Raw genomic sequence first — 24,781 nt, 5'->3', positions numbered from 1 at the left:
TCGTTATACATACGAAAGAGTTGAAAGTCCATATTACCCTTTTATACGGTTTGTAAGGGGGGTCTACCGAAGCGGGTCTCATTTACCTATTCTCATTGATATTTTTCTAACCACGTGCACTATTCCTTCTCGGTAGTAAAACTTGTTGGAGTTCCCCGCCATCACCTCGCCCAGATCCAGGGTTCATATTCATACATCTAGTTGATCATCCTATTTTAAGTGAAGATCGCGTAGTGTATGGTGATTGTGTCATACATATGGCTACCTTCTTACTTCTTTTTTTTGTGTGCTTTAGGTGTGTTTGGGCCTCCGGTTCGGGGCACATCAGACTGGAGGTGAGTTGCTGTTCTAGTTAAAAGGAAAGCATCGTCTCAAAAAAAATTTAAAAGGAAAGCAGGTCATGAGCATCTCACACACGAGAGATCAGGGCAATATTACCAACCAAGTAGCAGTACGATAGCATTGGTGAATACACACAACAGTCCGAGCTTGAGATGCCAACTAGTACTAAGATAAAAGAGCTCACTCATCTATCTACGCTACGACACAAGTGGCAACTTGACGAGAGGTGCAGCTTATCAGTCGTCGAACAGGTTCATGAATCCCTCCTCAGCGTCAGATCCACTATCGGATTCCTCTTCTTTCTTCTCCTCCGCAGTAGCAGCTCCAGCCGCAGCAGCACCACCACCAGACAGCGCGGCAGCAACAGCAAACTTGCTAGGGTCCTGCAATCCAACACAAACACAAAATTACACCATTACTTGTCTAGGCATTCAGTATGTATGAAATAGAGCAAGATGTTCACACATTCAAACAACACATGTAACATTGAGATCGGAACAAATAACAACAATCATGAGGCAGATGGCAGGCATACAGAACATTGGCATTTGAGCGAAGATTTCAAACAGGAAAACAGTAGTAACTAAAAATAGGAGGTTTATATACCTTGAGGTACTCCTTGATCTGATCAGCATGGGGGAACGAGTAATCTGTCTCCACAGCGAGAGCAAGCACGTTCTTGTACCCATTGAGGAACATGTGCAGTGCAGCAGCCAAAGTTGGGTACGAGACTGCCAGGGACAGCGAGGCAACCATGGAGACACCACACGCAAACTTCTCCATGAGGTCTTCCTCAGGGAGGTCAAGAACCTCGGGGCTGAACACCGACCCATCGTCGTAGACATTGGTGATCACAAGACCATAGGAGAATGGGCGGATGCCGAGCTTGGCAAGCAGGGCAGCCTCGGATGAGCCCACCTTGTCACCCTTCTTGATGAGGTCCACATGGGCGACGATCTCCACGCTGCCCTTTTTAATCTTGGTGGGGATGTTAAGCACCTGAATGAATGGAAAAAGGACATCAGATCGGGGTGAGACTTGTGCTTGCTTAACCGTCAGGAGAACACAGCGTGTGTGTTATCAGACAAGAGTTTTTACCTAGAAGAAAGAAGTTTGGGAGGGATCCAGACCAGTGTTTCCAGGGGGAACCACCACATCAATAGGAGCAATCAGGCCAACACGAGCAGGGGCCCCAACCTATTGTATAACAAAAACAAGATCACAAGGATAATAAGATGGCTAAACAAGAAGTGTTCTAAACATTAGATGATCAATGGAAATATTCCCAGTAGTTCACACAAAACCATGCTGCAGGGTTACTTGGGAAAAAGAAAAGAAATGTACGGTACAACATCATGCATAGACTGAAACTTCAATATCATTCCCCCAAATTAGAGTAGACACATTCCTAAAAAAAGTAGACACAATTCACTATTTTCAAATTATTATCTCCCGACTCTACTACACAATGTATTTATATCTACTGCACAAGGTTTAAATATATCAATGAAAGGATAAATCTATGCTCCACAACGACATGTAACACGAGAAACTACTGCATACAAATACTTTCGGACAAATGAACACCAACTACCCTGTTCATATTGTTACCAAACCAAACTGTGTTTAACGCTTGTGCTACTTGAATGAATCATCGAAGACACGGGTTATCCCAACAAACAATCCATTTTACTACTGAAGTATCATCAAATTCATGCACCCAAGTGGCACTCCCATAATTGAAGCAATATGCCAAATTAGTTAATTCGCACATGTTATCTCAAACAGAAGAATAATGCCTGCCACAGTGCAACACAATAAACAACTTGAGATCTCTGAACCCTTGTCAAAATAACCACACTAGTACAGCTCAGAAGCAGAATTATGCATGCAGAATTGCAACACACGAGATCTCTAACCCCATCCAGAATAACCACACTAGTAAACTGAGAAGCTTTGTCTGAACTAATTTCTCTCCCATAAATGAAGATCTGGAACCGCTTCCCAAATAATTACAGCAAGATGGAATTAGTGCCATTCTTGTGCAATTTTGGCAGACACATATTTATTAAATCCATGCATGCAACCAAATAATCCTTTCCATAACTAGCATTTTACACAATTAGCACACTGCAAAACCAACAATAACTTTATTGCATGATGTATCAATGCAGCATGCAACACGAAATTCAAAGGACAATCTATGTGTGAGATGCACATCAAAAATTGCTTCAAACACTCACACCTATAAAATCTTATATGTTCTCCACTGTCATTATATCGGACTATCAAAATGTTGGGCACTCACCCATATGGTACATGACAACATGCAACACGAAATACTACTGCATGTGCATATTAGTAAAATTTCAGACAAATACGCACCAACCACCCTATTCACATTGTTACCAAACCATATATACGACAATTGATGGCTTGTGCTACTTTGTGTTAACAACGACACAAGTTGTATCCAACAATCCGTTTTACTACTGAACCATCGTCAAATTCAGGAGGCATTTAAGCAAGATGCCAAACCGTAAACAGAAGAATTATGCCTGCAGCATTGCAACACAATAACCACTTGAGATCTAACGCCTTCCATACAAACTAGAAAAACTGAGAAGCAGAATTATGCCTGCAGCATTGCAACACAATAACCACCTAATCTCAGACCCCTTCCATAATAAGGACACAAGTATACAACAGATTCATACTAGAAACAAATTTTCCTGCCATAAACGATCTAGATCTGGAACTACTTCCAAATAATGACAGCAAGATGAAGTAGTAGCATGCTTGTGCAATTTCGGCAGACACATAATTATTACGTACATCCATGCAACCCAATAATCCTTTCCATAACTAGCAACCATGCAGTTAGCACACTTCAACAAACAAAGTCGGCAGCAATCAACACCAACTCGCTCGCAGAACAAGGGCAGTGGTACAGTAGTTAGATTACCTTGTACTTGGCGACCTCCTCGCGCACCTCCTTGAGGTCACCCTTGGTGAAGATGAGACCGACGTTTCCCTGCAACAAGCAGCACCAAAAGGACAGGCGCGAGCACGCTTGAGAAAACGAATCCTCGACGACAAAACCAGATGCAGAGTAGAAGATCCGGCAGGGGGGGGGGAGGGGGGGCTTACTTGGAGGAGGGGTATGAGGGCCTTGACGTCGGCGTTGCCCGACCTCTCGGCGTGCGCCGCGATGCAGCGGCAGATGAGGGTGTTCTTCCCCATGAGCATGACCGACTCGCCGCGGATGCCCCTGCCGATCTCCGCGAGCTAGCTGGAGCCGACGTTGTCCGCCGACGCGACGAGCACCCTCGAGTACTCGTCGAGGAGCTGGCACAACTTCTGGTCGTACGCGTGCTTCTTGTCGGTCTTGGACGGCTTCTTGATCGCCATCGCTGGCCGCGCGAAGGAGCACTAGCCCTAGCCCTAGACTCGGTGGATCTGCGGTGGGGGGCGGGGTGCGGGTGGTGATGGGGTTATGTACCTAGGGTAGGGTCATGGACCTGATCCAAGTAACTTACCCTAGGACATCCCTAGAAGAGGTCGCCTTCCAGTCGACCAACGAGGATTCACTCGACTGGCCTGAAGGACTCGACCACGAAGACTCACTCGACCACCAGGAGGTCAAGAGGCACTCTGCACCGCAACGGCCTGTAATTAAGTAGACTTTATGATAGTAAAGGCACTTTATGTGGGGCGTTACCAGTAACGCCCCAGACTTAACTCACCTTAAACCCTCTCCTACGTGGGCTGGCTGGGGTCCTGGCGCACTCTATATAAGCCACCCCCCTCCACAGGCAGAGGGGTTCGGCACCTTGTAATCCATACATTCATAATCCACTCGACCGCCTCCGGGCTCCGAGACGTAGGGCTGTTACTTCTTCCGAGAAGGGCCTGAACTCGTACATCCTTTGTGCTTACAACCTCTCCATAGCTAGGACCTTGCCTCTCCATACCTACCCCCCACTCTACTGTCAGGCTTAGACCCACGACAGTTGGCGCCCACCTTGGGGCAGGTGTTTTAGCGATTTTGTGGAGAAGTTGCGATTCTTCCGAGTATTTTCATCATGGTGTCTGCTGGAGTTTTGATCGAGGGTCAAGAGATCCGTCTCGGCACTCTCACCTTCATCGCCGACGACTCCGCATGGCTCCAGGAGGCTCCACTCGACGTAGATGCGCTCCCCGTCCGCGGTGCGACGCATTTTCGCGCATGTGTCCGCGGCGTTCTGCTGCGGCAACCGTCGACCCTGTATCGGTCGGCTCCTCCATCGTCCACCCTCCCGGTCTCCCGCCAGCGCAAGCGCTCAGGCCGGTCGAGGCTTCAGCGATGGGTGGGTCACGCGGTGGCTCGCCAGTCGGCCACTACACAAGTTGCGGCAATCGAGCCCAACGAATCTCTCTACGGCTTGTTCGATCAGTCGACTGGCTCCGGAGAGACTGCATCCAAGTGCGGAAGCAGTGATCCAGCGGCGGAAATCTTGATGGTCGACGGGCCCCACAGCCCTCCTGGCTTCGCCCGTGGTGGTGGAGCAGGTGACGGCGGCGACCCTGCACGAGGCTACGAAGAGTATCAGCCCGAGCCACTCGACTCTCTGCAAAGAGAAGAGCTTCGCCGCAGGAACGAGGATCCCCTGCGTATTCCCATCGCAGGAGAAACCCCCGAGGCTCGTGCCTTGGAGGAGGCGCGTCTGGCCAATTTGGCCGAGCGCACTCGACTGGAGAACCTTCAGCGAGCACTCGGCGAGCGCGCGCGGCAACGAGTTCCCGACACCAGTCAACGTCAACTCTTCCCGCCGACTCAGGTATATCGAACCCCAATTCAGAATTTAGCAGCTGCGACCCGTATAGCAGAGTCCATTCAGCCTTCACAGTCAGAAGCTGGCAGAGGTTTGCTGCAGATCAGGGATCTGCTCCGGGCAGCAGGAGATCAGAATTCAGCCGTGTCTCAGTCGCGCAACAGAATTCACAGTCGATCTGTCACTGTGAATACGGTTCAGTCGGCTCACAGCCCCAGATCGCCTCCGCGGCGCGAAGGGCGTGAGAATCGGCGAGATCAATATGGCGACAGACTCGACCGAGATGATAGGCGTCGAGTGCCCTATTCCCCTCCGAGGGGTGGGTCTTACGCTCCTCGGCAGCCAGATGATAGGCGTCAGTACAGTACAGGGCGTAGGGTTCCAGTTGACCCCAGAGAGCCAGGCTTCGACGCGCGATCCATTATCGTGCAAGGGTTGGTCGACCGGAACAGAGCCCATCGAGGCGCACTCGACAGAGATGTGCCCACGAGCAGTCGAGTACATGTTTCTGGTCCTGAATGTTTCAGCAGAGCCATCAGAGCCGCAGTTATTTCCCCCAATTTCAGGCTGGCAACAGGAGTCAGCAAGTTCACTGGTGAGTCTAAGCCTGAAACTTGGCTTGAAGACTACCGAGTGGCAGTTCAGATCGGTGGTGGGAACGACGAGGTGGCCATGAAGCATTTGCCCCTCATGTTGGAAGGTTCTGCCAGGGCATGGTTGACTCAATTACCTCCTAGCAGCATTTACACTTGGGAAGATCTGTCCCGAGTGTTCGTCAGAACGTTTGAAGGGACTTGCAAGCGACCAGCGGGATTGACAGAGTTGCAAGTCTGCGTGCAGAAAACCAATGAGACTCTCAGAGAGTATATTCAGAGGTGGATCACTTTGCACCACACTGTGGAAAATGTCTCTGACCATCAGGCAGTATGCGCCTTCAAAGATGGCGTCAAGAACAGAGAACTGAGTTTGAAATTTGGTCGAACCGGTGACATGACCTTGAGTCGGATGATGGAGATTGCTACCAAGTACGCCAACGGCGAAGAAGAAGACCGACTCCGAAGCGGCAAGCACAAGCCGAGTCAGTCGGAAAAAGGAAACACCAGTCGGAAACAGAAGCGGAAGGCTGAACCGGCAGCTCCTGGAGAGGCTCTGGCCGTGACTCAAGGAAAGTCTAAGGGGAAACCAAAAGGATCCTGGAACCCCAAGAAGGTGAAGGATAAAGAAGGGAACGACGTGATGGATATGCCGTGCCACATCCACACGAAGAAAGATGAAGAGGGGAATATCATTTACCCAAAGCACACCACTCGCCAATGTCGACTCCTGATCCAGCAGTTTCAGGGAAAACAGTCTAAGGACAAGGAGAAGGAGTCGGACAAAGGCCGAAGACAAAGAGGACAGTGAGGGAGGATATCCGCATATCAACTCCACTCTGATGATCTTCGCAGATGTGGAAAGCAGAAGTCGACTGAAAGTGATTAACCGAGAGGTTAACATGGTTGCCCCAGCAAAGGCAAATTATCTGAAGTGGTCTCAAACACCCATCACATTCGACCAATCTGATCACCCGACTCATATTGCCACCCCTGGGAGGCAAGCTTTGGTGGTCGATCCAGTTGTCGAAGGCACTCGACTGACAAAGGTGCTGATGGACGGTGGAAGTGGGCTGAATCTGTTATATGCAGACACGTTGAAAGGTATGGGCATTCCGATGTCCCGACTGAGCACTAGTAACATGAGCTTCCATGGAGTTATACCAGGGAAGAAGGCCGAGTCACTCGGCCAGATAGCTTTGGACGTAGTGTTTGGCGATTCAAAGCATTTTCGCAAAGAAAAGTTGACGTTTGAGGTCGTGGATTTTCAAAGTGCATATCATGCCATTTTGGGGAGACCAGCCTATGCACGGTTCATGGCTCGACCATGTTACGTGTACCTCAAATTGAAGATGCCCGGTCCCAAAGGTGTGATCACTGTCACCGGTGATAGGAAAAAGGCAGAGGAGTGCTTTCAGAAGGGCTCCAAAATTGCCGATTCCCAAGTGACAGCGGTCGAGTTCGAAGAATACAAGCAAAACGCAGATCCGAGTGACTTGCTGCGATCCAAGAAGCCCGCCACAGAATCTGCATTCCAGTCGTCCGGTGAGACGAAGCCTGTTCACATTCACCCGACCGACCCCGAAGCAGCTCCGACCCGCATCTCCACAACACTCGACCCAAAATAGGAAGAAGCGCTCATCCAGTTCCTCCGTGAGAACTGGGACATTTTTGCATGGAAGCCCGCTGACATGCCAGGTGTTCCCAGGGGACTGGCTGAGCATCGCCTAAGAGTCGACTCGTCTGCAAAGCCAGTCAAAGAACATCTTCGGCGGTCCGCCGTCCAGAAGAGAAAGGCCATCGGTGAAGAAGTGGCTCGACTGTTGGCGGCAGGATTTATCCGAGAGATATTCCACTCCGAGTGGCTCGCTAATGTCGTCATGGTTCCTAAGAAGGACAAGTCGCTCCGAATGTGCATTGATTTCAAGCACATCAACCGGGCCTGCCCGAAAGATCACTTTCCTCTCCCTCGCATAGATCAAATTGTTGACTCGACCGCGGGATGCGAGAGGTTGTCTTTTTTAGATGCTTACTCCGGGTACCACCAGATCCGTCTGTATGGGCCCGATGAAGTAAAAACAGCTTTCATCACTCCATTCGGGTGCTTCTGCTATATCACCATGCCATTCGGCCTCAAGAATGCCGGAGCCACATTTATGCGAATGATCCAGAAGTGTCTACTCACTCAAATCAGTCGGAATGTGGAAGCTTATATGGATGATATTGTTGTCAAGTCACGAAAAGGTTCCGACCTGCTCGCTGACCTCGCCGAAACATTTGCCAACCTCAGAAGGTATGATATCAAGCTCAATCCATCAAAGTGCACATTTGGAGTTCCTGGTGGCAAGTTACTCGGTTTTCTCGTTTCCGAACGGGGAATCGACGCCAACCCAGAAAAGATTGGCACTATTCTCCGAATGAAACGCCCTGTGCGAGTGCACGATGTCCAGAAGCTTACTGGATGCTTGGCCGCATTAAGTCGATTCATCTCACGACTCGGTGAAAAGGCATTGCCTCTTTACCGACTGATGAAGAAGGCTGACAAGTTCGAGTGGACTCCAGAAGCTGATGCAGCGTTTGCCGAGCTAAAAGCTCTGCTCTCCACCCAGCCGGTGCTTGCTGCTCCAATCAGCAAAGAGCCTCTGTTGCTCTACATCGCAGCCACAGGACAAGTCGTCAGTACTGTGCTAACGGTCGAGCGGGAAGAAGAAGGAAAAGCTCTCAAAGTTCAGCGCCCAGTGTATTATTTGTCTGAAGTCTTGACTCCATCCAAGCAGAGATATCCTCATTATCAGAAGCTTGTGTATGGAATATACATGACCACAAAGAAGGTTGCTCATTATTTCTCTGACCATTCAATCACAGTCGTCAGCGACGCTCCACTATCAGAGATTTTGCACAACAGAGATGCAACTGGTCGAGTGGCCAAATGGGCGATTGAACTTCTTCCCCTTGATATCAAGTTTGAGGCAAAGAAAGCCATTAAGTCCCAGGCAATAGCAGATTTCCTCGCCGAGTGGATCGAACAGCAGCAGCCGACTGAAGTTCACTCGGAGCATTGGACCATGTTTTTCGATGGTTCTAAGATGTTGAATGGTTCCGGTGCTGGGGTTGTCCTGGTTTCCCCCAGAGGAGATAAGCTCAGATATGTGCTCCAGATTCACTTTGATTCCTCCAACAATGAGGCAGAATATGAGGCCCTCCTATATGGGTTGCGCATGGCCATTTCACTCGGCGTCCGTCGCCTAATGGTCTATGGCGACTCGGATTTAGTGGTCAATCAGGTGATGAAAGAGTGGGACGTGAGAAGCCCAGCCATGACTGGATACTGCAGTGCAGTGAGGAAGCTGGAGAAAAAGTTCGAGGGGTTGGAGCTCCATCATATACCCCGACTGAAAAATCAAGCAGCTGATGATCTAGCAAAGATAGGTTCCAAGAGAGAAGCCATTCCGAGTGGTGTGTTCTTGGAGCATATACATACTCCGTCAGTCAAAGAAGATCCTTTCACCGAAGAAACTCCGCAGCCCAAGAGTGCCACAGATCCGACTGAAGTTGAAGTCCCAGCGGTGGTCGACTTGATCATGGAGGTTTTGGTAGTCATTCCCGACTGGACGATTCCGTATGTCGCATATATCTTGAGGAAAGAGCTTCCGGAGGATGAGGAAGAGGCTCGACAGATCGTCCGTCGATCTAAGGCCTTTACCGTCATCAAAGGACAATTATACAGAGAGAGCACGACTGGAGTCGGTCAGAAGTGCATAACACCAGAAGAAGGTCGACTCATCCTCAATGATATTCACTCGGGGACCTGTGGTCATCATGCGTCCTCCCGGACCATCGTGGCCAAAGCATACCGAGCCGGATTTTACTGGCCCAAGGCGAATGAGATGGCAAAGGAGATAGTGGATAAGTGCGAGGGATGTCAGTTCTACTCGAATATGTCGCACAAACCTGCGTCAGCTTTGAAGACCATCCCACTCGTCTGGCCTTTTGCAGTTTGGGGGCTGGACATGGTCGGCCCTTTGAGAACAGGACGAAGTGGCTTCACGCATGTACTGGTGGCAGTCGACAAGTTCACCAAGTGGATCGAGGCTAAACCAATCAAGAGCCTCGACACCGGTACTGCTGTTAGCTTCATCAGGGAACTAATATTCAGATATGGAGTCCCGCACAGCATCATTACGGATAATGGGTCGAACTTTGACTCAGAGGAATTCAGAACCTTCTGCAACTCCCAGGGCACACGGGTCGACTACGCATCAGTCGCCCATCCGCAGTCGAATGGACAAGCAGAGCGAGCTAATGGACTGATTCTCAAGGGACTGAAGCCGCGACTGATGCGTGATCTCAAACACGCGGCTGGAGCTTGGGTCGACGAACTTCCATCTGTACTCTGGGGACTGCGGACCACGCCCAATCGGTCGACCGGAAGAACTCCATTCTTCTTGGTCTATGGAGCCGAAGCAGTCTTGCCGAGTGATCTTCTCCACAATGCTCCTCGAGTCGAAATCTACAACGAAGCAGAAGCTGAACAAGCGCGGCAGGACGCAGTCGACCTTTTAGAGGAAGAAAGGGAGATGGCTCTGATCCGGTCGACCATCTACCAACAAGATCTGCGCCGTTTCCACGCCCGAAATGTGAGAGGTCGAGCCTTCCAGGAAGGGGATTTGGTTCTCCGAGTGGATCAGCACAAACCACACAAGCTTGCTCCTTCTTGGGAAGGCCCCTTCATCGTCACCAAGGTTCTCCACAACGGGGCGTACCGTCTTTACAACGTCGAGCATAATATCGACGAGCCCCGAGCTTGGAACGCGGAGCTACTCCGCCCATTTTACACTTAAGTTTTATCACTCGGATGAGTTGCAATAAAGTACTTCTGTAGTTCATGGGTTTAGAAATAATTGTGTCATCACTTTTTATTTTTGTCCACATAAAAACTCCCCCTCAGTGGGTGGCTTAGCCGCGAATCCGTTTCGCCTAAGTTTGTAAAAATCCTATCGAGTGGTGAGCCAGACTCTCACTCGGAGGCTTAGCTGCGAATCCGTTTCGCCTAAGTTTATCAAAATCCTACCGAGTGGTAAGCCAGCCTTCCACTCGGGGGCTTAGCTGCAGTCCAAGGACTCGCCTAAGTTTATCAAAATCCTACCGAGTGGTAAGCCAGCCTTCCACTCGGGGGCTTAGCTGCAGTCCAAGCACTCGCCTAAGTTGTGAAAATCCTATCGAGTGGTGAGCCAGACTCACACTCGGAGGCTTAGCTGCGAATCCGTTTCGCCTAAGTTTACCAAAATCCTACCGAGTGGTAAGCCAGCCTTCCACTCGGGGGCTTAGCTGCAGTCCAAGGACTCGCCTAAGTTTATCAAAATCCTACCGAGTGGTAAGCCAGCCTTCCACTCGGGGGCTTAGCTGCAGTCCAAGCACTCGCCTAAGTTATAAAAATCCTACCGAGTGAAGAGCGATCCTCTCACTCGGGGGCTTAGCTGCAGTCCAAGGACTCGCCTAAGTTTATCAAAATCCTACCGAGTGGTAAGCCAGCCTTCCACTCGGGGGCTTAGCTGCAGTCCAAGCACTCGCCTAAGTTATAAAAATCCTACCGAGTGAAGAGCGATCCTCTCACTCGGGGGCTTAGCTGCAGTCCAAGCACTCGCCTAAGTTTATCAAAATCCTACCGAGTGGTAAGCCAGCCTTCCACTCGGGGGCTTAGCTGCAGTCCAAGCACTCGCCTAAGTTATAAAAATCCTACCGAGTGAAGAGCGATACTCTCACTCGGGGGCTTAGCTGCAGTCCTAGCACTCGCCTAAGTTTATCAAAATCCTACCGAGTGGTAAGCCAGCCTCCCACTCGGAGGCTTAGCTGCGACCTCGTGCTCGCCTAAGTTATAAAAATCCTACCGAGTGAAGAGCGATCCTCTCACTCGGGGGCTTAGCTGCAGTCCAAGCACTCGCCTAAGTTTATCAAAATCCTACCGAGTGAAGAGCGATCCTCGCACTCGGGGGCTTAGCTACAGCTTCGTGCTCGCCTAAGTTTATCAAAATCCTACCGAGTGAAGAGCCATCCTCTCACTCGGGGGCTTAGCTGCAGTCCAAGCACTCGCCTAAGTTGTGAAAATCCTACCGAGTGGTAAGCCAGCCTTCCACTCGGAGGCTTAGCTGCGACCTCGTGCTCGCCTAAGTTATCAAAATCCTACCGAGTGAAGAGCAATCCTCTCACTCGGAGGCTTAGCTGCAGCCTCGTGCTCGCCTAAGTTATCAAAATCCTACCGGGTGGTAAGCCAGCCTTCCACTCGGAGGCTTAACTGCAGTCCAAGCGCTCGCCTAAGCACAGGCACCTTGCTTCGAACCTGCAAAAGACATTTTGGGCCGAAGGCAATCATATTCAAGCGCCAAATTCAAGTTTGAATCGATATCTAAAGGAACCGAAAGTGCTCAGGCGTCAAGCCTGTTAAAGTTTGTCGGTTACAATTCCACTCGGCATACCGAGGCAAATTTAAAGAGTCGAGCCAGAAGAAGTTTTTTACCCCTCCTGAGGAGGGCTGGAAGGTGCAACAAATTCATCAAGGTCAATTCCGTCGGCGATCCGAGTGGCAGCTGCAAGGAAAGTCTCCATAAAAGACCTGAAGTCATGCTTCTTGGTATTGGCCACCCGAAGGGCTGCCAGCTTCTCCTCTCGTGCATCTTTGCAGTGGACTCGGGCCAGACACAGAGCGACATCTGCGCCACACCGAGCCGAGGACTTCTTCCACTCCTGCACTCGACCAGGGATCGTGTTCAAGCGGGCCATCAGCGACTCAAGGTCATTCTGAAGTGTCTCCTCAGGCCAGAGCGTCGAGTCGATGCGAGATGTGGCGGCCTTCAGCCTTGCGAGATAGTCCACGACAGCTGCAACACGAGACTCCAGTCGGAAGACATCCATGGCAACTTCGTCGTTCACCGGAGAATTGACGGGGTCAAGGTTTGGCTCCAGTCGGCTGGTTTCCTCTTCAAAGTTTTGACAAAATTCTGCAAGGGTGATCACTAAGTCAAGGGGATAGTCGAATGGAAAAAGCCACAATTGGAAATATTTGCCAAACATGGAGGTTTACCTTCAAGCATAAGAAACAGCTTCTTGGCAAGGCCACTCAGGAAGGCCTCCAGTTCAGTTTTCTTCTCAGTCAATTTGCTGACTTGGTCGGTCAAGGCAGCTTTGTCAGTTCTCAGTCGACTGACTTCCTTGTTGGCAATCCCAAGAGCAGTTTTCAGATTGGTATTGTCTTGTTCGAGCTTGGTGACTGAAGCTAACTTCTCGTCAGCAAGCTTGATCTTCTCAGCTAGCTCAAGGTCTTTCTTCTGCTGGGCCTCCCTTACCTTACCTGCAAGTTACAGCGAGATCAGATGCCGAAACAAGCAAGGGGAAAAGCAGTCGTCAGGGTCTCACCAAACATACCTTCGGTCTCCTCCTTTGCCTTTGTCAGCTTCTCCTGAACCAGCTTCAAGCTCAGCTCGACTTGAGTATGTTTTTGTTCCAGCTCTGAGTAGCGAGCCACAAGATCACAGGAGTTCTGCGAAGAACCAATCGACTAAACGTCAAATGTAACTCACTTCCGAGTGAAAAAGGGAAAAACACACGTTTCTAAGACTACAGCCGAACACAAGCATTCGACCGTAGTCTCGGGGACTACACCCAGTGGGTGCACTCAGCGTGCCCCCACTAATCCTGTTGAAGACAAAGTCGACCAGTCGACCTCAAAAAAAAACAGTGTGCGAGATGCATTCTCTAAGACTGCGATCAACTGCAAGCAGTCGACCACAGTCTCGGGGACTACACCCAGTGGGTGCACTCAGCGTGCCCCCACCGGTTTGCGAAATCCAGTCGACCAGTCGACTGACAGAAAGATTGACATCATAAAGCCTAAGGCCGACTGCCAGCAGTCGACCTTAGCCTTGGGGACTACACCCAGTGGGTGCACTCAGCGTGCCCCCACCGGTTTGTGAAATCCAGTCGACTAGTCGACTGACAGAAAGACTTACATTATAAAAGCCTAAGGCCGACTGCCAGCAGTCGACCTTAGCCTTGGGGACTACACCCAGTGGGTGCACTCAGCGTGCCCCCACCGGTTTGTGAAATCCAGTCGACCAGTCGACTGACAGAAAGATTGACATCATAAAGCCTAAGGCCGACTGCCAGCAGTCGACCTTAGCCTTGGGGACTACACCCAGCGGGTGCACTCAGCGTGCCCCCGCTAACACGGAGTTTATTCGACACACCCAGTGGGTGACTAATATAAATTCCGGAAAAGAAAAGTTTTTGGTAGCATATCCAACAGAACAAACAGCGGTCGACTGACCTGGACATTGCTTTGGAGGGCAGAACTGGCGTCATAAGCTGCCTGGCTCGCGTCCCGGATGGTCTTCAGCTGCTCCATCATGAGTCCCGCCTGGCGTATCGCCTCCTTCGCTGCGCCAGCTTGGTCCTCTGGGACGTGGTGCGTCATGAAGAGGGAAGGCTGCTGAGCACTCGTCAGTGGATTCGCGAAGGTCACCGTGTGTCGAGTGGTGTTCTCTTCCTCCACAGTCAGAATTTCAGGCGCCGGCACATCCTGAGGCACCTTACTGGCGGACGCTTTCCGACTCCTCCTGTGCTTCAGCGGCTCTTCATCCTCATCATCATCAGGAAGATCGATAACAGTGTTGGGTGGAGCTGCGGAGAAGGATCAGGATCAGAGATCGCGAGTCAGTCGACTAAGAATGGTATTAAGAACACAGTACCTGGATTCGAAGTTGCTGCATCCTCCATCTCGTGGTCATCGGCCCGGGCCGAGGTCTCAGAAGTAGCAGCACTGCAACTCCAAAGGATCAGTCGACTAACCTCAGCGTCGACCAGAGATAAAGTTCGCACAGAATAAGAAAATATGAGCAACACAATTACCCTGATATGGTGGGGATGGACACCTTCATCTTCGGCAGGAGCTTGGTCGGCTTCGATGAGGCCGCCCTGGGCTGCTTCGGCGCCTTTTCAGTCGGCGCCGGAGAGGTGGTCCGAGGGCGCTTGGTCGACTGAGTGGCGGTCGCAACCCCCTTACCACGTTCGGTCGAAGGGTCGTGGACAAGCTTCGACCGCCTTTCTGAGCGCGGTGGAACGACCTCCTCCTCCTCTTCTTCCTCGTCCTCGATGTCATCTTCATCACCTTCATCATCATCATCGTCGTCATCATCCCCTGCAGCATCCGAGTCCCATTCCTCCTCTTCCTGGCTCTCGCCCCCGCTCGCCTCGCCCCCGCTCGCCTCGCCTTCCTCAGTCGAAGCTTGTGCCCCATTGGGCATCGAGTACAGCTCGGTGAAGGCCTAGCAGATGCCCAAACAAGGATCAGTCGACCAGTCGGCAGGGTTAGCAGAAATGAATACGACAAGGACACAATGGAAAGCAGAGCAAGTGTACCTTGTTTGGGTCGCTGTTGTGGTCGAGTGGAGGAATCCTTCTGGCTCCGCGCGGGTTGTCCCTGTTTCCGGTAACGGCTACCATCCATCTTTCCAGAGTGGCATCGTCGACTTCTTCTGGATGGACTCTAGTCTCGTCTTCGGGCCCACAGTACAACCACATGCAGTGGCTCCGGAATTGAAGGGGTTGGATGCGACGCCTGAGGAAGACCTCCAGAAGATCCATGCCCGTCACCCCCTCCCGAACCAACTGCACCACGCGCTCCATCAACATCTTCACGTCGGCTTTCTCCTCCGGAATCAGCTTCAGAGGGGAGGGCTTGTTCACTCGGTCCATGGTAAACGGAGGGAGTCCACTCGACTGCCCTGGCGTCGACTGGACCTGACAGTAGAACCAAGTCGACTGCCAGCCTCTGACGGACTCGGGAAAGGACATGGGCGGGAAGGTGCTATTATTCCTCACCTGAATCCCCAGGCCCCCACACATTTGGACGACTCGGGTCTTCTCATCACCTGGGCTCGCCTTCTTCACGGTCTGAGAGCGACACGTGAAGATACGTTTGAACAAACCCCAGTGCGGTCGACAGCCCAAGAAACCCTCACACATGGACACGAATGCAGCAAGATAGGCAATGGAGTTTGGGGTAAAGTGGTGGAGCTGCGCTCCAAAGAAATTCAAGAAGCCACGGAAGAAAATGCTTGGCGGCAAGGAAAACCCACGATCAACATGAGTGGCCAGAAGCACACACTCACCCTCTTCTGGCTGTGGCTGCCACTCCTTCCCCGGCAACCTCGCAGCTCCGTGAGGGATCAAGCCCTCGTTGGCCATGTCGAGGAGGTCCTTCTCCGTGATGGTCGACTGGATCCAGTCTCCCTTGGACCCAGCCTTTCGGCAGGCGGGATCTGGACGAGGACCCTCTGCGGCTGGTGGATCTCCCCTTCGCCTTCTCCGATGCCGACGCCTTCTTGGCACGCTCCAGCGCCGCCGTCTTCTCCTTGGCCATGGTCGCCGGTGAGATGCACGAAGGGAAGTGGTGCGGGGGCGAGAGCGAGCACGCTGAGCAGGGAGGAAGGAAGCAGAGGGAGAGAGGGAGAATGCTGAGGCGCAGCACAGAAATCCTCGCCGGGCACATTTATAAGGTCCCTTCCGAGTGGCTGACATGTGGGCCCGGTCGATCTAATCATATCTGGGAGCAGTTATGAGGACTGGATACGTGGCGAAAAAGGCGGCGCGGAGATCGAGGCGTCTATGCCCCGTCCCATCCGAACGCCGCGGTCTGCCCCGCTTCGCGCGCGCCCCCAAATTTCGCACCCCGCGGAATCCGCGAGCAACAAATCAGTCTGTCAGACGCGGTGTTTCCGGCGATCCGTCGCTCGGAGATCGTCGAAGCTCGAAAGATCACTCGACGCAAAAATAGAATGGATCGAGTCGACCGAAGACAAATTGCTCCCTGTCAACGAAGAGATTCTTTGATCCAGAACAGCGCACAACTAGAGCGCAAAGGTTAATCGGAAACGACATCAACTCCTTCTTCACTCGAAGCCTCAATCCATTCGGGGGCTAATGATGGGGTTATGTACCTAGGGTAGGGTCATGGACCTGTTCCAAGTAACTTACCCTAGGACATCCCTAGAAGAGGTCGCCTTCCAGTCGACCAACGAGGATTCACTCGACTGGCCTGAAGGACTCGACCACGAAGACTCACTCGACCACCAGGAGGTCAAGAGGCACTCTGCACCGCAACGGCCTGTAATTAAGTAGACTTTATGATAGTAAAGGCACTTTATGTGGGGCGTTACCAGTAACGCCCCAGACTTAACTCACCTTAAACCCTCTCCTACGTGGGCTGGCTGGGGTCCTGGCGCACTCTATATAAGCCACCCCCCTCCACAGGCAGAGGGGTTCGGCACCTTGTAATCCATACATTCATAATCCACTCGACCGCCTCCGGGCTCCGAGACGTAGGGCTGTTACTTCTTCCGAGAAGGGCCTGAACTCGTACATCCTTTGTGCTTACAACCTCTCCATAGCTAGGACCTTGCCTCTCCATACCTACCCCCCACTCTACTGTCAGGCTTAGACCCACGACAGGTGGCGAGAGGAGGAGGAAGAAAGAGGACGTCTTGCGGCAGCGCGGCGGAAGCAAGGGGCGTCTATATAGGGAGGAGGCCTGGGACATGGGGGTTTCGTGGGGCGTGCGTTGCGGGGGTATTGTGGTCTTTCCACACTCCCTACCCGTTCTGGACTCTTCGTCTGCTCTGCAATGGGCCACATGGCCAGGTGGGCTTGGGCTGTACCCTTAGAAGGATTCCGTCAGTCCGGCCCAAATACTCCTTATCGCCGGGGGGGGGGGTGGTTCCTCTGAGGTACTGGATGTGGAAGAAAACATAACATGCCCGAATTTCTCACAAAAAAAAACATAACATGCCCGAAGTATTGGAAGAGGAATCTTCAGAACTCTCAAACACATTCAAATATTTCAACGATCAAAGCATGTTCAGAAACCAATAAACACATAACTCAAAAGTATATATTGGGATAAAAGAAAGTGGTGGTTCCGAACAGCAAAAGGTGTCTCTTTTCCATGGGAATAGAATTGGCTTCGAACTACGAGTATAACCAATTACTCAGTAGCACCGTAGTACATACATAACTCTTAAACAAGAAATGTGTAGATTTGTCGCTAGGGTTTCCCGCATCCCACTCGCAGGTGCGGCGATTCGGGCATCTCGCTCATCGTCTGCTTCGCTCCGCCCCTCCCCCCCCCACTCACCTGCTCGTTCGCAACCGCGGTGAGGATGGGATCCCGCCGCGTGGAGAAGTCACCCATGTCGCCTCCGATCCCGGCGGCCGAGCGTTAGCGTGAGCAAGATCTAAGGGCGAAGGCGCTCTCCAAGGTGTCGGCGCCTCCGGCGGAGGAGGCGGGCTGGGGACCGCCGCCTCCTTGGTGGCTCGCGGAGCAAGAGCGGAAGAAGATGGAGGAGCGCGAGCGCAAAAAGAAGAAGAAGGAGGAATATCGGCGCCGTGGGCTGGAGCAGAAGAAAGAGCTCAAGAGGAAGGAATCCCTCCTTAATCCGAGCGGCGAGCGGGCTGGGGATCCACTCGCCAAGAAGCAGAAGAAGAAGGGGGTCGGCTCGGCGCTGCCGTCGCTGGCGGCCGGGCCGTCGGCGTCGAAGGGTTCGGCCGATGCCCCGATCCCAGTGGAGGAGTCCGACGGGCCAGAGTGCTTCAAATGTGGTTGGGTGGGCCACTACCAGAACATGTGCCACTTCAAGCCCTTGTGCGTCGTCTGCCACGAGGAGGGGCACGCGTCGGCGCACTGCCCCACACGCGGGAAGCCTTTGTTGCTGCAGATCATGGGCAACGCCATCCCTGGCGAGGGCTTCTTCTGCCTTCCCTACGTGAAGACGGAGGGCGAGGAGGTCCGTGCCCCGATGGTGGCAGACGCGGCATTCATCTCGGCGGCGCCCGGCAAGTTGTCGATTCCCATCTTGGAGGCGGAGGTCCCTCACCTCTTCGAGGGGGAATGGGACTGGCAGGTGACGGCCGTCGGGGACGACATGTTCTCCGTTGTCTTCCCCAACAAGGCCATGCTGCGAATGGCAACGCGAAGCGGCAAACTGTACGTTTCCCTCAACGACATCATGGCGGAGATCAAGGAGGTGCTTCAGGAGGAGCCCAAGGCCGAAATCATGCCGGATGTGTGGGTCAAGCTCTGGGGTGTGCCGCCCAAGCACCGCCGCGTGGATCGTCTCATGGCAGGGACAGTGATGATCGGGCGCCCGATGGAGGTGGACAAGGCGTCGTTGGCGGGGCTGGGCCCCGTGCGGATGCGATTTGCATGTTGCTCCCCGGCTAAGCTCAAGGGGTACGTCCAAGTGTGGTTCAACAGTGAGGGCTTCACCATTCGGCTGGAGGCCGAGGCGGGTGGCATGCAGGGTGGTGCCCCCCTCCCCCTCCCCCTGCAAGCATGGACAAGGGTCCGGATGACATGGACAAGGACAAGGACAAGGACACGAGCATGGGTGATGACTCCATCGACACCGCGACTTGGGACAAGCTGGACCTCAAAGACAAGACTTCCGAGGCCGTGGCCCTGGCTACGGGGGCCGGAAAGGATCTGGAGGAGCGTCAAGTGGTCGTAGGAAGCAACGAGACGGGCTTCAATCAATATGGCTCCAACATGTCCCTCGACCTCGACAAGGGCATATCGGCTTCGTGCGATTCGGAGGGCCGCTCCATGCTCGTCTCCCCGGTGGCTGCGGATGTGGGTGGGCTGCGCGCTTTCGCGTCGCGTTCCCCCATGTCTGCGCGCGGTCTTGGCAGCGGCGGGGTGCGGCTCCACAAGAAGACGGCGGGCCGCAAGACTCCCCCGGTGGCATCGGCGAGCCCACCCTCGGTCCGTGCGGGTACGCCTGTCTCGCACCGACCGGTGGTGATGGCGTTGGCTTCTCCTGGGGGTCCGGTTGGCGGGCCCTCGCCGGCGGCACCCCCTCCTCCCTCCGACGCGCTTCGGGCGGAGGTGACCAAGGCGGTGCCCATATCCACAGCCAAGCGCTCCAAGGCGGTGGTGGCGGCCCCGGTGGCACAGGAGCGGGTAAGTTCTCGTTCGAAGGGCGCCAAGGGCAATCTCCCTGCTCTTCAGCGTGCTCAACTCTTGGTGGACCAGAGAACATGGAGACCGAAGGTAACCCCTACCCCGTTTTACGATTTTTGATGATTATTCGGATGAGCGCCTAGGGGGTATTTTAGCGGATAGTGGGGTTGATTTGTCTGATGAGGGTGAGGCTCGAGAGCTCTTATCTCTCATCCGCTCTAAGGAAATCGCGCAGGCCGCGCTCGCCCAGGCAGCGGCGGCCCATGTTGCACCAGTAGCAGAAGAAGTAGGGGCTTCTCTGCTGCCTGTTGCGCGGCCCGATCGGGTGGACACAGCAGCAGGGGCTGCGTCGTCCCCCTTAGCCCGTGGTCCTGTCAAGACACGACGAGTGGCCAAAGCGGTTACCGCTCGCGGTATCCGCCTCCGCAATCGCATAATTTAATGCGTTTCATCTTCTGGAACATCCGAGGCTTCGACCACGTTGGGAGGCGGACCCAGCTAAAAGAATTCATTCGCGTTGAGGATATCGACGTAGTTGGCTTGCAGGAAACCATCAAGGCTGAATTCTCTCATCGGGACCTGCTAGCCATCGATCCGCTCGAACGCTTTGCGTGGCACTGGGTGCCTGCGGTGGGCCACTCGGGGGGTCTGCTTCTTGGCATCAGCCATGTTTGCTGCGAGGTGGTGGTGTGGGATGTCGGTCGTTTCTTCGTGTCGGCACACGTTCGCCATCGCGCGACCCTCCACGAGTGGGAGGTTATCGTGGTTTATGGCCCGGCCGACAACTCGCACTCGCAGGAGTTCTTGGGGGAACTACAGGAGAAGGTTGCGGCCTTGGGTGTGCGTAACTTGCCACTGATAGTCGGTGGGGATTTCAACTTAATCCATTCGGGAGCGGATAAGAACAACGGGATTATTAACTGGACAAGGGTGTCCAAGTTTAATAATGCGATAGCATCAATGGCCCTTAGGGAAGTGGCCCGCGTGGGCGCTCGTTACACTTGGACAAACAAGCAGCTTACGCCGGTTCGGTCAGTGCTTGACCGAGTTTTTATGTCTGCGGAGTGGGAAACGCTATTTCCCATGTGCTCTCTACATGCCGAAACGAGGATCGGGTCGGACCACATCCCTTTAATCCTCTCCTCGGGGTAGGATAGGTTAAAACGAAGTCCTCATTTTTTCTTTGAAACTGCGTGGTTTGAGCACCCGGAATTTGAGCAAATCTTCCTCTCCAAGTGGGAGACTTGTGTTACCCGGATCGGGCACACGCATGGGCCCATGGACTTCTGGATTGCCGCAGGGGCGGGGATGCGTGCGGCTCTCAAAGGCTGGGGGGCCAACCAGGGCCGGGAGGATAAGTTGCTCCGAGCGCGTTTGATCGCGGACCTCGCCCGTATGGATGCGGCTGCAGACTCACAGGTCTTCTCGGAGCAAGACTGGGCTCAGCGCTACGATATAGAAGCCCAAGTTGAGTCCTTCCTTCGAGCTGAGGAGGAGTACTGGCGTAGGCGCGGTGGAATCAAGTGGACGCTCAAGGGTGACGTGAACACAAAATATTTTCATGCCTATGCTAACGGCCGACACCGTAAATGCGCTATCCTGAGACTGCAATCTGAGAAGGGGCTCCTTTTGCGTCAACAGGATATCTTTTGTCACATTTATGACTTCTACATCCAGTTGATGGGCTCCAGGGAGGAGTCCCGGGCTCGGCTGAGGTCGGATGTTTGGGATCCCGCGCTGCGGGTCACGGACGAGGAGAATGAAGGCTTGGGACTAGCTTTCCTTCCCCAGGAGATCGACCAGGCGGCCCTTGGGATGAAAACTGACACCGCCCCGGGTCCGGATGGGTGGCCGGTGGCGATGTTCAAAAGGTTTTGGCAAGTTCTCAAAGGTCCTATTTTCGAAGTATGTAACAGGTTCATGCGTGGCACAGTAGATATCTCTCGCCTGAACTTTGGGGTTCTTTCTCTTATCCCCAAAGTACAGGGCGCGAACAACATTAGACTTTCTCGCCCAATAGCGCTTAGCAATGTCCCATTTAAAATTTGTTCTAAGGCTTGTTCTACGCTCCGGTAGCTCATCGTATTATTAGTAGGAACCAATCGGCTTTTATTTGTGGTCGCAACATTTTGGAGGGGCCGTTGGCCCTCCAAGAGATCATTCACTCGCTCAAACGCACTCACCAGCCAGCAATTCTTTTGAAATTAGATTTTGAGAAGGCGTACGATCGAGTGAACTGGGAGTTTCTCCGACAAATCCTTCTGGATCGAGGATTTTCGTTGGTTTGGGTTCACCGTATGATGCAATTGGTCTCGGGAGGCCAAACGGCGATTGCTCTGAATGGAGAAATAGGGAACTTCTTCTGCAGCAAGTGTGGGCTACGTCAAGGGGACCCAGCCTCACTGTTGCTCTTCAACTTTGTGGCGGACGCCTTGGGCGCCATGCTAGACAAAGCCCGCTCTGCTGGCCACATCAGGGGAGTGGTCGATAATCTGATCCCAGGAGGTGTGTCACACCTGCAGTATGCGGATGGCACTCTTCTTCTTTTTGAGCCGGACGAACACAGTATCGCAACGGTTAAGGCCATCCTGCGGTGTTTTGAACTCATGTCTGGACTAAAAATTAACTTCCACAAATGTGAAGTGGTGTCCATAGGGATGGACGCGGCCGAAAGTGAGCGGGTTGCCAACTTGCTTAATTGCAAACTTGGGGAGTTCTCGTTTACCTATCTCGGCCTCCCGATCATAGAGAAGAAATGCTCGATTGCTGATTGGGAACCTCTCAACACTAAGGTGGCGGACCGGGTTTGTCCGTGGAGAGGTCGATTTATGTCTTCAGGGGCAAGACTAATCCTTACTAACTCCAGCCTCTCGTCTCTACCCATGTTTGCCATGGGTATGTTTTTGTTGGCTGATGGGGTCCACACGAAAATGGACACCCCGTGGGCACGTTTCTTTTGGGAAGGAGCAGGTTCTAAACGGAAGTACCACATGGTTAAGTGGCAAGCCGTCTGTAGACCTAAAGCCCAGGGGGGCCTCGGGATCATCAACTCTAAGCTGATGAACATTGCGCTTATGTGCAAGTGGATCTGGAAGCTGTCCTAGGGAGGGACCGGCCTCTGGATTGACCTCCTTCATGCCAAGTATTTCCCGCATGGGAATTTCTTCGAGGCAACACCTCATGGGTCCCCTTTCTGGACCTCCATCCAATCCCTCAAACCATACTTCGCCAGGGGTGCGAGGTTCACGGTTAATAACGGCCGCTCCACCCATTTTTGGCACGACGTTTGGATAGGCCAGCATCCTCTTTGGTCGGAGTTCACCCATCTTTATTCCATCGCGGTTGAGCCCAACCAACTGGTTGCTTCGGCTCTTAGTGCCACTCCCCTCCTATCTACTTCAGAAGGGAGCTTTTGGGGCCGGAGCTGGAAGATTGGGATCGCCTTCGGGCTCTGATAGGGAATGTGCGTTTGTCGGACTCCGCAGATGTGGTCTCTTGGAGACTTTCGGGCTCTGGCAAGTTCACTGTCAAGTCCCTGTATAGAGAGCTGTGCCGTGGCCATGCCCCTATGGCTGCCACGGGGCTTTGGAAGGCATGAATCCCTCTTAAGATTAAGGTCTTCCTTTGGCAACTATGCCAAGATCGCCTCCCTACCTCTATCAATATAGCTAAGCGCAATGGCCCTGCTTCCGGTCCTTGCGCTTTGTGTGATGACGCGGAAGATGCTGACCACGTGTTCTTCCGGTGTCCTTTGGCGCGCTTTGCTTGGAGCGCGGTCCATGAGGCCGCTGGGATGGATTGGGATCCACGCTCATGCTCTGAGCTTGTGTCATATCTATCTTCGATCCAGGGCTCTCTGCGCCGGATCATGTGGACGTGTGCTTCGGCCATGTTATGGGCCTTATGGCATATTCGTAACAAGTTTACTATTGAGGGAGTGTTTCCCTCTCACCCCGCTGATGTAATCTTCAAATGCATCTTATTCTTGCAGCAGTGGGCAACGCTGGGAAGGCAACAGGACTCTGATCTCCATCGTCAAGCTATCGCACGCCTTCGCTCCGTCTACTCGGCGTCTCGAGCCCCGTCACCTCCGCTTGCTGCCTCATAGGGATGGGCAGTCCTTTTGGTCTTGCTTACCTCCGAGCCTGCGTGCTCGTTAGTTTGGCTAGTTATGCCATGTAATGCACTTTATTTCGTTGCCGTTGCCTTTTGTGGCATGCCTTAGAACATGGGTGACTAGCTTTGGTTCCGTCTGTTTGGTTTGTTTGTTTGTGCACGCTGCCTATGTTGAGGGCTTTATTAATTTAAAGCCGGACGTCCTTGACGTCTATGTTCTAAAAAAAACAAGAAATGTGTAGAAAAGACAAAGTCATAACTCAAAGGTACTGTGCAAAGATTCAGCGAAAGTAGTGGACATATACTGTGAGCATATAGAGAAGGAAACTGTAAGGATCAGAAGTGTTGGGTAAAATTTTCTGCTTGGAGGTGTTGGAGCTGACTGAGATGGTTTCAAAGAAACTTGGCTTGGTAGTACCAGAACAAAAAGGTTTGGTACTTCCGACGTTGTGGTTGTGGAAAGCTGGGTTGTTCTCTAGGGTTGTTCATTTCTTGAAGGACTTGGTAGTATAGAAAGAAAAAGAAAACTAAGGTATCGAGTCGCTTGAGTGGATTGTTTGAGAACTTCGGTTTAGGTTCTTTTCTTGGATTTAGATAAAAGTACCTTTAATTATCCTCCTCATGACAGTGCGAATGTTCTAAACTCAACGTGAATCTTTGATTTACCAAAAATCTAGAAACTGCATTCTAAGAATGAGGTGGACAACAACATCAAAATTATTTGTAGGTAGGGGTCACCATTAATGTTTCACTCAAAGCGATAGGACTAAAACCTGAAATAAACTGAAGAACTATTAGTCTTCCCAATTTATTTGTCATAAATCACCAAAATACAATAGGGGTATATAAGAGATGCACTTTTAGGGAGCAATTTCGAAATCTGAATAACATATGCCAGTACCCACCTC

The 24,781-nt window shown here is 52.4% G+C and overlaps 1 pseudogene; it reads right to left on the bottom strand.

Moving 5' to 3' along the window:
- Nucleotides 1-578: 578 nt before the first annotated feature.
- Nucleotides 579-3,753, bottom strand: LOC123094610 (60S acidic ribosomal protein P0-like; annotated as a pseudogene).
- Between the last annotated feature and the right edge of the window lie 21,028 nt (nt 3,754-24,781).

Source organism: Triticum aestivum, chromosome 4B (genome assembly GCF_018294505.1).
Source record: "Triticum aestivum cultivar Chinese Spring chromosome 4B, IWGSC CS RefSeq v2.1, whole genome shotgun sequence".
Taxonomy (NCBI): domain Eukaryota; kingdom Viridiplantae; phylum Streptophyta; class Magnoliopsida; order Poales; family Poaceae; genus Triticum; species Triticum aestivum.
This window is presented reverse-complemented; position numbering and strand designations above follow the sequence as displayed.